We start from the raw sequence: 14,767 nt of genomic DNA, 5'->3' as shown, positions 1-14,767 counted from the left end.
ATTAACTGAAACTTCCTAATCAAAAGTTAATCAGCAAATTACCTTGCCCAGGGATGTTGTATGGTGTCCTGCAGGAGACATATACATACATCATGAGAAGGAATAGAATTCTTAGGGATAGTTCAGATATAGTTGATAGTGAATTTAGAGACAAGGATGCATCCTAGATCGCAGAATCCTTCATGCATTATTTTCCATTCTTTGTGTCTAAAAAGTAGATATTCTTATGTGTCTCAGTTCAAGTAATTTAGTGTAACATGATTTACTGAGGCAATGTTACTGAGATGAATTGTATGTGGGTAAACTTCTTTGACACTTCAGATGAAAACTGCTGCATAAGGGCAAAATATTATATTGTAATAATAACTCCATATATCACAGACATTTTGGGATGAAAGCAAACTGTAAACAAGGTCATCAGACCAACAATCTTTGGAGACCTTTCTCCGTTCTGTCAACCTTATTTAGAATTTGCTCTGTGTATGCGCTTGGAACTGCTGAGTTTCAAGAACAGTTCAAAATAATCTTGCTGCTCCACAGCAGGTGTTTGTTGCACTGTAATGTTTCTTAAATATTGAAGAAAAGGACAAAGGTTTGTTTATCTGAGTGTTAGAATTTCCATTGAAGATTACCAGCTTCCAAAAATGGATTAAAATAAAACAGAAGACAAAAAATATTGCATCACTGAGAATAAAAAATTATTGTAAGGTTTCCTATAACTTCTGAGCTGATCAAAGCTATGTGAGTTTAGAAAAAAATCATTATTCATGAGAAGTCTGTTGGATAATGTTGAATCATGAATAGTATTGAAACAGATATCTTGAGGATATTTTAATGACAAGTATTCTCTTATATTTTCCTTCCGTGCAGTCTTATAGAAAGAAAGAAGACTGAATTCCAGTTATTCGATTAGAATTTGTACTTATTTGCAGTACTTTTTTTTCCATATTTGACATCCAATAGTATAAATCCAGCATAAACTGTAGCGGATGGAGGAAGAAGTTGTTCAGAGAAGAAAGTAATGCAATAAGGAAAGAATGGCAGTAAGATGCTTTTCATGTAATCTATCTTCATAGTTACAGACCAAAATACACGACCTTACTTTTCTTTTGTAACATCTCTGGAGATTACATTCTTTCTCAGAGGACAAATTTTGCTAGTTGAGTTCTCAACCAAAAGTAAACAATACATTTTCTTTGTGTAAACAGTATTGGTGAATCTTATCATACTTAACATAATTCATCAGCTACTCAGACCTCTAATAGTAATTCTCTTCTCTCTTTGTATGTGTTTCCGTGAAAGATAATGTCATTCTGCAAAGAAGTTGCATTATATATAGTGGTAAAATATTTTGATATTTACCAAAAAGCCTTAAGATCTTTCTTTTTCTTGAAGTATGAGAATGACAATTGCTATTTTTCACTTCTTTTAAGTGACAGAAAAAGTGGTGGTGCATAACTGGATAACAATTTAGTATCATAATTAGTGTTTTAAATATTTCCCTTTACAGAATTACTGTTAAAATTCTAGTAATAATTGGGGTTCTGGGAATGTTTTTAGGGGAGGTTCGAATTTCCTGTTGCTCTTTTTTAAAGCCTTATGTGTGCAAAAAAGTTAAAACACTTGTCATTCAAGAATTAGATGGCTACCCATTTCTCTGGGCTTTTTAAATCTCTTGTTCTGGTGGGACAGCTTTGACTTTTAATCTTTGGTGTCCTTTTTTTGAAAATTCTTGGGAAATATGAATAACTGATGAAAAGGTCAAGGTAATGCACCGAGCACTGTTGCTGAAATGCAGTCTCATGTTATTTTGCACTGGCTTTTTTATGGGAAAGTATACTGTAAAACTCAAGGTAGGTGTTTAGCAATTATGGTATACAAATCCAGGTCTGTCCTGTGGAAAAAAACACAAATTCTTGAGTTTTTCATAACTTCAGTATTACTGATTATTGCCCACACTACCCCTGACAACAAGGCTCATTATCTACCAAACAAGATCTATTTTGATCTGAACTGAGCCTCTATACTCTGTCTGCTCTTGCCAGCACGTTCACTGACACTATGATCTGTCATACAAAACGGTTTCCATACAGGCCATTCAGTTGAATGATGATTTGGTTTTTGAACCGTCAAATGGTACTTTCAAACACAAGAAAACAATCGTGGCAGATTTTCATGTTCATTGACTTTTCTTTTTTGATGTCTTATTCCAATGTTCGTGGTTTTTAGATGTATTTGGTACAAACCTTTTTTGGGATCCTGCTCTGGGTGACCCTGCTTCGGCGGGGGGGTTGGACTAAATGATCCGCAGAGGTCCCTTCCAACCCCTAACATTCTGTGATTCTGTGATTCTGTGATTATCTGCTTTGCTTTGATGTAGTCATCCATAAAAGGCATTTATTGCCTTAAAAATTTTTTCATAATAAATAGTTGTTGGAATACAGGTTTAACTAAGTGCCACTTAAAGGCCATGAGCAGTACACGGGTTCTGGGTCATACTGATGAAACTTTATCTCTACTGTTTACGCATTTAAAAAGTCAGGCTGCTTTGAGAGAAAAATCTTGAAGAGAGAGCTGGGGTGTTGGAATGAGTAGTCTCTGCACAGCACATTTTATTTATAAATTTTAAAAGCTATGATGTTCTGGCTCCTTGCACAACGCTCAGATGATGTCAGAGACTACATTAAAATAATTACTACTCTACTATGTTTATACTGTCAAAATCATACTTTCAAGTGATATCAAGACTCCTTTATTGTGTTGTGTATATATATATTTGTTTTACAGATTTATATATATAAAATCTATAGTTAAGAATTTTGCCTTTTGATTTGAAGCAGATGACTTACAATTGACCTTGTATTAGCTGTGGAGAGATGTGAACAATGTTCCTGGTCTCTAAATATTCCATAATTTTCCTAGAATTTTTCTTCACTCATAATGTGTGTATAATCTCATATAAAAAAATGAATGCCAAAGAATCAAATTTGCACAACTGCTATAAATTATTTGTGTTTTGCAATTTATTTTCTTCATATCCTGGTATTAATATTCTTAAAACTGAAAAAAGTTAATATTGTTTCAAATTACAATGCTTCTTTTTGCCTTTATCACACTGTGAACTTCTAAGACATAAAAGTATATAATACAATATTTTACACTTCTTTAATATACTAAGATTTTTTATTGGAGTTGCAAACCCCTGAAGCTTGCAAATGATGCTTTAAATAGAGCTAATTTGCATAACAACAGTACTGTACAATTAGATTTGTTTTAAAAAAGGAATTACTGAAAATTTTATTTTACATATGAAACATTTGACTCTTTTTTTCAAGACCTTTGCTCATTATAATCATAAATAGCAGTCTTTTTTTTTTTTTAAGATAGCTTTTTAAGCCAGCAGTGTCTTGGCAAAGAATTTTTTAAATCTCTTAGGCTCTCAAGTTCATGTATTCTGTCTTCGTAAGTATTGTAAATAGTTTAACAGCTCTGTTCGCAATCATAATTCTACACTGCAACCTAACGTCAACTTGGATACAAAAAATTTAATACAGACTATAAGAAAATAGTTGTTTGCTTCGAGCTCTTTACCGGTATCTTTGAATACAGTATTTAATTTCTTTGGAAGGTGTTTTGAGAACTGTCCTTTTGTTACAAGCTTTGGAAGGATGGGTTTGTGTTAATTTGCAGGAGTAAATGGAATTTTTAACACATATAAAGTAAAGAAAGCATTTTTTTGATCCATCGTAGGTGTTTGTGATATTCTGCCATTGTGGAAGAGACAAAAAAATACCTTCTCTGAAGTTAGATATAGGTTAAAGAAGAACTTTTATTCTCATTTGGAAAAAACATATTTATAAATGACAGTTTCACACATATGCATATGCTGAACAGCTTCTTTTTCTTCTTAAAACAAATGCTTTGATTTGAACTACTGGAACGATGAGACATTCAATAACAGGCTCCAGTTTACTTTTTTTTTTTTTTAAATGTCTGAGACCTAATACAGTGATGTCACAAGCCATTCCATTATACACATAGAATAGAGTGTCTGAAAGGCATAACAAAAATTATATGTAAGGAAAAAATGTGCAGATAGAACAGGCTGATCGTTATTAAGGAGAAAATGTCTGAAACGATTCTCAGAGAAAATGGGCTTGAGGGACACATCACAGATAGACCTCATTCCAGTGGTAGGAGAAGCGTGATATCAGACTAGAAAAAAAGGCTAAAGAGACATGAATGAGTAAATGAGCAGGCAGACAACAAGCAAGTGAAGGCAAATTATGAAAAACTGAGAAAGAATTTTTTAGAGGAGCTGTATGTTGAAACTTAAATATAGCTTACATTTAACGTGTAAGATACAAAAATATTTATGAACCTGTGGTGAATGAATCTATGTGCGGTGAGAGTAAGAAGTCTGAAATAAGTGGCTTTTGAATAAATTTAAGGAGACAGTTGTGCAAAAAAATATCAGTAGTCCATCATAACATTCTCGCCCTAGTGAAATGTGGAGTTCTGTATCCAAATTTCTGTGTTGATGGTATTAAAACTGGATGCACAGACTTCTAGGTAGGAGTTTTCATGCATTAGTAATTTCATAAATTTAAACCCCTAAAATTCCTAAATAGCATAAATAATTCGATTTTGGTGAACAGTTGGCTTGTCCTTATCTGGAAAAAATGTGCATAACAGCCATGTTAATGTACAGCAGTCAAAAGTAGGGCTCTTCCATAAAAGTATGGCCCTTTCATTTATAATGCTAACATAATTGTTACCTGTCATCTCTTTCATTTCTACACTACCTGTTAACTAGTATCAACAATTTTTGGGTTGTTCTATAGTTTTATCTTTCTCTACCGTTTTTCCCTTCTTGGGTTTGAATTCTGATTCTCCTGTTAGCAACAACATATTCCTGAATATCTTCAGCTTCAATCTCTTTTAGATTTATAATTTCTACTATTAATCTAACTTCCATCATTATGACACATAGGTATCAGAGCTACAACAGGGCTTTGGCAATTATGTTATATGGACCCTGAATAGCCCCAGCCTGATCAATCAGTCCTGGGAGGATCAGCATGAAGCCATGAGAATACTGCATATTCTGGTAGATGGAGATCATAGATATTACTGTAATGCACAGAACTGCATACTTTCCTGTCTCACATTGAGAAGAATTCAGGTCAACACTAAGACACCTAAATCCAGAAGTCGCATATAAATTTTGTATTTATGTTCCTATTGCAATCGGAAGACCTGGGAAAAGATTCAGTCTTATTATATGTTGCAAGTGTCCTGCCTGGTCAACATTTGCTGCTCAAAAGGGTGCAGAAATCACAGAATCATAGGCCCACAGATAACCTGTAACTTCTCTCTAAACCAGTTTGGAACGATCAAAGGGATATGAGTCATAATAAATGAATCATGGAATCATAGCATCATAGAATCATTGAGGTTGGAAAATATGTCTAAGATGATGAAGACCAATCATCAACCCAATACCACCATGCCTACTAAACCAAGTCCTGAAGTGCCACATCTACATAGTTTTTTAACTCCTCCAGGGATGGTGATTCCACCACTTCCCTCGGCAGCCAGTTCCAATGCTTCACAACTCTTTCAGTAAAGATTTTTTTCCTAATATCTGATCTAAACCTCCCCTGATGCAACATGAGGCATTTGCCTCTTGTCCTATTGTTAGTTACCTGGGGGAAGAGACCAACACCCACCTCCCTACAACCTCCTTTCAGGTAGTTGTAGAGAGACATAAGGTCTCCCCTCAGCCTCCTCTTCTCCAGACTAAACAGTCCCAGCTCCCTCAGTTGCTCCCGTAAGAATTGTTCTCTAGACCCTTCACCAGCCTCGTTGCCTTTCTCTGGACAGGCTCCAGCAGCTCAGTATCTTTCTTGTATTGAGGGGCCCAAAGCTGAATGCAGTATTGGAGGTGCGGCCTCATCAGTGCCTAGTATAGGGGGACAATCACTTCCCTACTCCTGCTGGCCACATTATTCCTGATACAGGCCAGGATGCCATTGGCCTTCTTGGCCATCTGGGCACACTGCTGGCTCAGGTTCAGCCTGCAGCTGACCAGCACCTCCAGGTCCTTTTCCACCGGACAGCTTTCCAGCCACTCTTCCCCCAACCTGTAGAGTCACATGGGGTTGCTTTGATTGATGTGCAGGACCCAGCACTTGGCCTTGTTGAAACTTGTACACATGACCTCAGCCCATCGATCCAGCCTGTCTGGATCCCTCTGCACAGCCTTCCTACCCTCGAGCAGATGGTCACGCTCACCCAACATGGTGTCATCTGCAAACTTACTGAGGGAGTACTCCATCCCTTCATCCAGATCTTTGATAAAAATGTTAAGCAGGCTGGCCCCAAATCTGAGCCCTGGGGAACACTGCTTGTGACCAACCACCAACTGGATTTAACTCCATTCACCACAACTCTCTGGGCTTGGCCATTCAGCCAGTTTTTCACCCAGCAAAGTGTACACTCATCCGAACCATAAGCAGCTAGTTTTTCCAGGACCTCTGTAAGTCTTACATCCTATCTTACGGCCAGATATCTTAGACTTTTTGCAGATGTCTTAGACTCTCTAGAGCATTCCAAATGATGATATTTAGGCAACCAAATCCCATCCCTAACCAACAAAGTCAATGGAGATGAGAGGGTAATTCACCTTAGTCTGAAGGAAACATCTTGGTTCAATGCTTTTGTGCTCAAATATGTGTCTACAGCTATGCCCTACAGTATCCAGGACATGTGCACAAGGCTGTCAGATGTGACACAAAACTGGTGGGAAACATGCTTCCATGCAGCTGGATAGTTGACAGGATACGTTAGACATCTCAGATTTCTGTATTTGGACACCAGCTTGCTATGCATGGACACCTGAACTGAATCTCTAATGGGTGAATTGTGCTCTGAACCCATTTAATTGTATTGCTTAGGTGTACATGTAAACATCCAAACTTAAGTGTGTTTATCTTCCACTGAATGTTTAGTCTTTCTGTTAATTTGATTCTATGATTGTATTCTATAATAACTCCATTTAGTAATGCAAGGGAACATATAATCTCTCACCTACAACTTAACAAGTAGTATATTTCTGTATGCCCTTAAAAACAGCTGTTTAGAGGAGGCTACAAAGGGGGCTTATGTAGGAAAAAGAGAAAATATCTTTCAACTGTTAATGTCACTTTTAAACATCGACCTTTCAGTGTTAAAGTGGAAAGTCAGTCTCTTTACAGTCTTGAGCTTTGCTTTGTCACCAGTTGGTTTGAGAAATACATGATGTGCAATAAGTAAATTTTGAAATTCTCAGGATTCTCCCATGAACAGAGAAAACATTTTCCCATCCAGTTCTTTTAGACTTAGCTGTTTATCATGTTCTATAACAACTTAGTGATGGCTTTAGAAGGTTGTGGTTTTTTAACCCAAAGTCCTCAATGGCAAGAAAGACAGCTTCATTATATCCCCACAAAGAAGAACTGGAGGTTATTGGAAAACAGGTTCTAGAAAGCAGAAAGGAATATTTTCAGTCGTTGGAAGTACCCAAAGTTCTAATTTATATACAAATGCATATATATCTATGTATTCTCCCTGAAATAAAAGACCAGGAAATGCTGATGGCTGTGATCTGTTTTTCTCCTTGCTCCCTCTTTATCTCTGAAGAATTGCAGGGTAGCATTACTTTAAATTAGTTTCTATATACTTATTCTTCTGGGACCTAATCGAACAGAGCCCATGTCTCTAGGCTCAAACAGTGAATCTCTGCTAATGTTATTGGAGTGTTGACTTCCCCATAAGTCAAGCTCATGGCTTTGGAAGCAGAAGAAGTTGATAAACAGCACTGTTGGGCTGCAGAGGACTTCGCTGTGAGTGAACCTGCTGCAGTGTTAAAAGGAGGAAATACAATTTGTATGTGTCTGGTTGAACCTGATAGGAAGGTAGGCTGAGGGGTCTTGTGATTTTAAAAAAGTGTAGGGAGTTAACAAGAATAAGACCCTTCTTCCTTCTCAGAAACAGAAGTAATTGACTGCTAGAGCTGCTTCTGTTGCGAGTATTGATCAGTGACAGAGATGTTCTTTACAATCACTCGTTCTGTGAGGCCTAATTATCAAAGGCTGGCTTGCTGAATTAGATAAAACTCAACGTCCACTGAAATAAATGTGATGCTGTCTAAACGTCCTTCAACTATTAAGGGAAAATCAAGTTTAAGTGGGAGAAAAGAGGGAAGTCCTGTTAAGGGATAAAACAATTGTGACTTGAAAGGAGGATTAAGACAATAGTTTTGCAAGGACAATGCAGAGGCACAAAGACACTCTTTTTAGGAAATGCACCTCTTCTTTTTCTTCTTATATTTTTAACAGTGTTTATGCTATTTACTACCAAAGAAATAATATCTTTTTTTTTTTTTTTTTTTTTTTTTTGCCTTGGAATCTCTCTGTTGCAAAAGAAGTACAGACTGAGAAATTAGAGCTTTTAAAACTGAGACCATTTCTTGGTTATGTTTTACCACTTGACATATCTCTGGATATTACCTTGATGGGTGGTCAAGAAACCAAGGTTCAGTATTTTGCATTTTACTGCAAAAGTAGAATGAGTAACTGTAAAAGAAGGTATACGACTGACAAAAGGACTCTGGAGCAAGAAAAGTGGGCATCATGAAGATGCAGAGAAAAGTTTCCTTCACCCCTCCTGTCAGATCATGGTGCAGAGTCCTTTGCTTTACAATGAGATAAAATCAGTGACACGGGTTTTCCTGAAGCCATCAGCTCTAAAGCTTTCAAGCTTGGAGTTCTATGTTCACAGCAGAACCAGACCACTAAGTCTGCATTTAAACTGCAGGGCCAGTATGGGTTGTGAGCTCTGCAGCCATAGTCCCTGTATCATCTGCGTGGAGGGACCCGAACCAGCTGTTAGGTCATGTCTTATACCCAGATTTATAAATCACCTCTCAAAGGAGCCCAAAGGAACTAGATGAAACTTAAGAAATCCACTTTATGATAAAATAATGCTTGTGCTGCAGTGTAGCACAGGATCTTAAAATATCAGTGCAGAAAAAATGAGAATGTGCAAAACTCAGTGGGGTTTGTTACGTTCGTATCCTCAGTTCAGAGCTGGTTCTACCTGAGCTATTCATTATCTTTAGTGTGGGCTATTCAACAATGTATGTTTTCTTAGATAAACTGCTTATTCTGTAGCCCACCCATTTTCACATAACCTCTTTATACGCAGACTATTTTCTCAGATAACTTTTCTATCTGTGAATGAAATAAGGGTATTTTTTTCTCAGATAGACCTTTGCATTCTTCAAAAACAGGAGATCTTTCACATGTTTTTTCAAGTGTGTTTTGATAGCTTCAGTGCTTATTTGGCCAGACATATATTCTTCTGCTTTCCCAGATTTCCCCATTTACCATTTTCACAATTTCCTGGAAATTAATATCGCATTATGACATAATATGAATGTGTCTACAGTGTCTTCCTAGCTACTTCTTATTAAAATTGTAAAATCTTTCAATTTGTGGTAGTAGTTATTAACCTATTTCACTTAAATTTATTTGATTTTCATCAGGCTACACCACCTGGACCCCTAAGATTTTTAGGCTTCTTTTCCCATGGATGATGAGAGTCTTCAGAGGTAGAACATAGCTCTGGAAAGGTCTGTTCCAGGGCAGTATGACCTGAGTTCCAGCTGGTGAATTATCCTACTATCAGGGAAAAATCCATAGCTGTACTGCATAAGGTGAAGAAAAGTATTCACTTCTATTTGTGTGCAAAAACAGTAAGATTATTTATAGAAGTAACATTTAGGTTAGTGTAAATGCTCAAGTCTGAAATAGAGACCTGTAAGCCAAGGATGAAGGTAGTGTTGTTTCAGGTATGCTCTGGCTTTGGAGCAGGCTTTGAATATCCAGTGACAGCAGCTGAAATTTTTATTGTAGTCTACTCCAGAGAAGACTATTCAGCAGAGTACCCCAAAACTTCATGCTTTCAGAATTCAGCACTTTTGAGGCATATACTGGGTAGACCAAAATCTACCAGCTCTAAACTAGACTCTCCTTTTCTCATCTTTGATTTTGATGACAGTTAATGATATCAAAATGTCTTAAACGGTACTTCATTTGCCAGTTTACAGTAATTGCTTACCATTAGTGAGAAACTTTGAGGGGGAGGAATGAATGTCTCGTCATCTTCAGGATGCAATAAATTAAAAGTAATGCAACTTGGAAATTGAAATCTGTCATAATTAGCCACTATCAATACCTTTTTATCCTATCTGTATTCATTGTGCACTCCTGTGTAAAATCCTCAAAGCCTAATTTGGTGGAAAATATCTGCCCTTTTGACAGGATACTGGAAATAACAGAGCTGAGAGTTTCAGTTTATTCAGCCTTCCTACAACTTTTGAGAGAAAAATCTCAGCATCAGCAACAGTAGTTAGTCTTTTAAACACTTAAAAAAATTACCTACTCTGTTCTGTAGTATGGGAATAATATAGACGCCAGCTGTCAAATGACAGCAATATACACACCCTCTTCCTTTTATAGTATCATTTGTTAGAATCAGATTTTTGTTATATGTAAAGCAGTTTAGATCACTAGCTAGAAATCAGCTTGTATTGCACTGATTTGCTGAGCAGATTATGTATGAAGATGACAAGGATTTATGGCTGACGCACACCAATCTCTAATTGCCTAATGGATTTTACACTTTTCAGCCAATTCTGTGAATACAATAGAGTATCATCAGAAGTATTTTAAATATTTTTACAGCATGTCCAATCACAATAAATACAATCCAGAGAGCTTAAACTAGAGCCATTGGCATGAGAACACAGTTTTTATCCTTTAAGCATCATTTAGTAACCAATTAGTAAGTCGAAGATGTGCAGAAACAAAACTTGTGAGTTGGTATGATATTTGCAAAAGTGTGTCTAAACAACAGATGTAGGAAGAAAATCAGCAAAGAAATCAGCAGTGAAAGAGTCCTATGGCAAACATAAGTTAAATAATGGGAAAATGGGACTATGGAGCATAATTGGTGTATCCTTCGTCATACAGTATCTAAGCTCCGCATTTTATTTACCGCATTTTATTAACAAACATGTACCAATTCTCAGCTCAGAGCAGATGAATAAAATGTGGCATCTGAAATGAAGACTGTGTTTCTTTTTCTTCTAACTCTTGTCTTTTTGTTGCCAAGTATTTATTTTTTCTCTCCCCATTTGATATAAATGTATAAAAGGAATTAGTTGAATTGAATCAACTGGAATATTCCTCATATTCTCTTGAAAAATATTATGGATTTTGTGTTTTTAAATCCTGGTTTACTTTTGTATGGCCTAGCCAATAGGATGTAAGAGAATACAGAAGTAGAGAGTAGAAGGTCTTAGATTAATTTTATTCATTGTGCAGGTAACATATTGCACTGAATGAAGCTGAAGGTGGCATCATGGAGATGTGCTTTAACATCACAGGAGGCCACCAGACTTTATTATTCAAAGATAACGGACCATTACTATGAGAAAATTTCTTACACCTGATTCTTGACATGTATGAGATTGCAGTACTGAATCATGAGGGAAAATGAGCAAAAATGACAGAATTGTATAGTCAACACACAGCAGCTTAATTTTAAATATATGCATATATTTATAGTTATATTTATTCATATCTATATCCATATCAAATTTCATATCAATCAAATTGCTACAGCTGTTTTTTCTTTCTAGTTATGTGATAGAGTAACCTTCCCTTTGGACAAGTCAGGCAATTAGGCCTGTCCTGGTCCTGGAGGGGAATAAGACTGGGTTTGTGTGCATTGGTCTTGTCCCACTCTTGTCACTGGTATTTGTGTCACTGGTGGAACGAGCCGTAGTACCCCTGTCTCACTCTAAAGGAATTTCTTCTGGTTCCATCTGATCCGATCAATCTCTTATTTCATAACAGGGTCAAGCACAGATGAGAAAACTATCTGTTATATAGGGTTAAAAATAGGTCAAACATGGAGTAAAAAACTGGATTGCATGGGCATATCATGCTAAATTCTGAATCTGTAGCTTATATCTAATTTTACAGATAGAATCACAGAATCACAGAATCACAGAATGGTAGGGGTTGGAAGGGACCTCTGTGGGTCATCTAGTCCAACCCCCCTGCCGAAGCAGGGTCACCTACAGCAGGCTGCACAGGACGTTGTCCAGGCGGGTCTTGAATATCTCCAGAGAAGGAGACTCCACAGCCTCCCTGGGCAGCCTGTTCCAGTGGAATCAGTGTAGTGTAGGATTGGCATTGCCTCTAAAATTAAATATTACTCTTACCTTTCTTCTCAGACCTCATTTAGGATAATGAAAGAAAGATGTGTATTTTTAACTCACATTAAACAATAGTTAATTTTTTTTATTTGAGAGTCTGAGTGATAGCCAACAGAAGAATGTGACATTGAGATTAAATTACATGTATGGATAAGAAAATAATCTGTCCTTATCACTTTGGGCTTACTGAACCTTGTACAATTGACTTCGGCCCATCAATCCAGTCTGTCCAGATTCCTCTGCAGAGCTTTTCTACCCTCGAGCAGATGGTCATGCCCACCCAGTTTGGTGTCATCTGCAATCTGACTGAGGGAACACTCAATCCCTTCATCCAGATCATTGATAAAGATATTAAACCAGACTGGCCCCAAAACTGGGCCCTGGGGAACAGTGCTTGTGACCAGCCGCCAGCTGGATTTAACTGTGTTCACCACAACTCTCTGGTCTCGGCCATCCAGCAAATTTTTACCCAGGAAAGAGTACACCTGTCTAAGACATGAACCACTAGCTTCTCTAGGAAAATGCTGTGGGACACACTATCAAAGGCCTTGCCAAAGTCCAGGTAGATAATATTCACGGCCTTTCCTGATCCACTAGGTGGGTCTCCTGGTCATAGAAGGAGATCAGGTTGGTCAAGCAGGACCTGCCTTTCATGAACGGATTCTGGCTGGACCTGATCCCCTGGTTGTCCTGGATGTGCCATGTGATGGTACTCAAGATGATCTGCTCCATGATGTTCCCCAGCACCTAGGCCAGGCTGACAGGCCTGTAGCTCCCTGGATCCTCCTTCTGTCCCTTCTTGCAGATGATGGCAAGCCTCCAGTCTTCTGGGACCTCCCCTGTTAGTCAGCACAGCTGATAAATAGTGGAGAGTGGCTTGGCAAGCTGCTTCTCTCTCACAGCCATTGAGCTATATACAACTGAAACACTCCCTAACATACAGAGCCACACCATGAAGGTTTAATAGTATTTCTTTTTTCTTGCAGGTAGTTCTTTTGCTTCTTTTACAAGTATTTTTGAAATATGAGTTCAGTGAGCAACAGAATATATATGCTGTTTTAAAAATGAAAAAATATAGACAATCTCATTGATATCTAATTTGAAATGTTGCATCTTCTCACAGGGAAAGTTAGTGTCTATCTGATTTTTATTTTCAAAGGTAACATATTGAAACATTTATCTTAAAATATTTTTGGAAGAAGTGTTGGGTTATAGAGTCTTACCTAGATGGTTTTTCCTGAATTTTAACCATATGGACTGAAAAAATGAGAGAAAATAGCATACATCTCTGTAAATAGACATATACCTCAAAGTGTATGTTTCAAATGAATGTTTTTGTCAAGGGCACTTGTAATACTCGATCTTCAGACTAGGAATGCTTCCTGGATTTACCTGTACATCAAAATTATTATGTTCAATATACAAAACCAAAAAGAAAATCTCTGCTTGAATCTTTAAATGAAGAATTTCTGCAGGTTCACATTCCCTCCTACTTTCCAAGACTTTGGCTAAGATCTTCAGTGCTGCTGCACAGCAGCTCCTATGAAGAATGGTCCTCTTATACCCAATATAGCTGAAGGGGAGTTTTGTACCAGATTTTTATTATTTTTTTTTTCCTTGGATTTTAAGCTAGAATACCTGTTTTTACTTTCTGCAATGAAATAACCGAACAATATTAACTCACGCAAAAAAATCTCACTAACACTGCTCTTTGTATGTTTCATAATTACACTAAGAAGAATAAATTTACAATGCTGAATACTTCTTAAGACATTGCCATGCATTAAAATTATTTATATTGTCATACAATTTCATTGTTTATGGACAGGCCCTTAAAATCTTACTCATGAAAAACAAGAAGAAACCAGGTAATGACTTGTGAACTTTGTGACTATTAAGCATTCGTTTTCTCCTATAATCTGAGGTTAACAAGTAGCAGTTGAACATATACAAGCTCACAGTTTCTTTCATTAAAAAAAAACAAACAAATTGCTATTACATAAAAAACAATTAGTCGTATAAATTAAATGACATCATTATTAAGAGTTGTACAAAACTACAGTGCAGAATTATCAATAAAATGTAGCAACAGGTACATATGCGGTGGAACAATGGAAATGGGAGAGGGAGATGGAAGAAGTATGGCAAATGAGGTAACACGGAGTATGATAGACTAGGAAGACAGGAGGACAGAAAATGAACCAAACCTAAAATAAGATGTATTTTAAGGAGCATAATCTATTACAGAGTCCATACAGGGGTTTTATTTTCAATAAAGCAATCTTCAAAAACTTTCCCTAACATCTTCCTTGGAATGGGGAGCCCAGAAATGGGTGCAGTACTCCAGAAGCAGCCTGACTAAGGCAGAGTAGAGGGGGAGGAGAACTTCCCTCAACCTGCTGGCCACACTCTTCTTAATGCACCCGAGGAACCCAT

Source organism: Opisthocomus hoazin, chromosome 1 (genome assembly GCF_030867145.1).
Source record: "Opisthocomus hoazin isolate bOpiHoa1 chromosome 1, bOpiHoa1.hap1, whole genome shotgun sequence".
Taxonomy (NCBI): Eukaryota; Metazoa; Chordata; class Aves; order Opisthocomiformes; family Opisthocomidae; genus Opisthocomus; species Opisthocomus hoazin.
The sequence above is the reverse complement of the archived record's forward strand: the minus strand, read 5'-3'. Positions refer to the sequence as shown.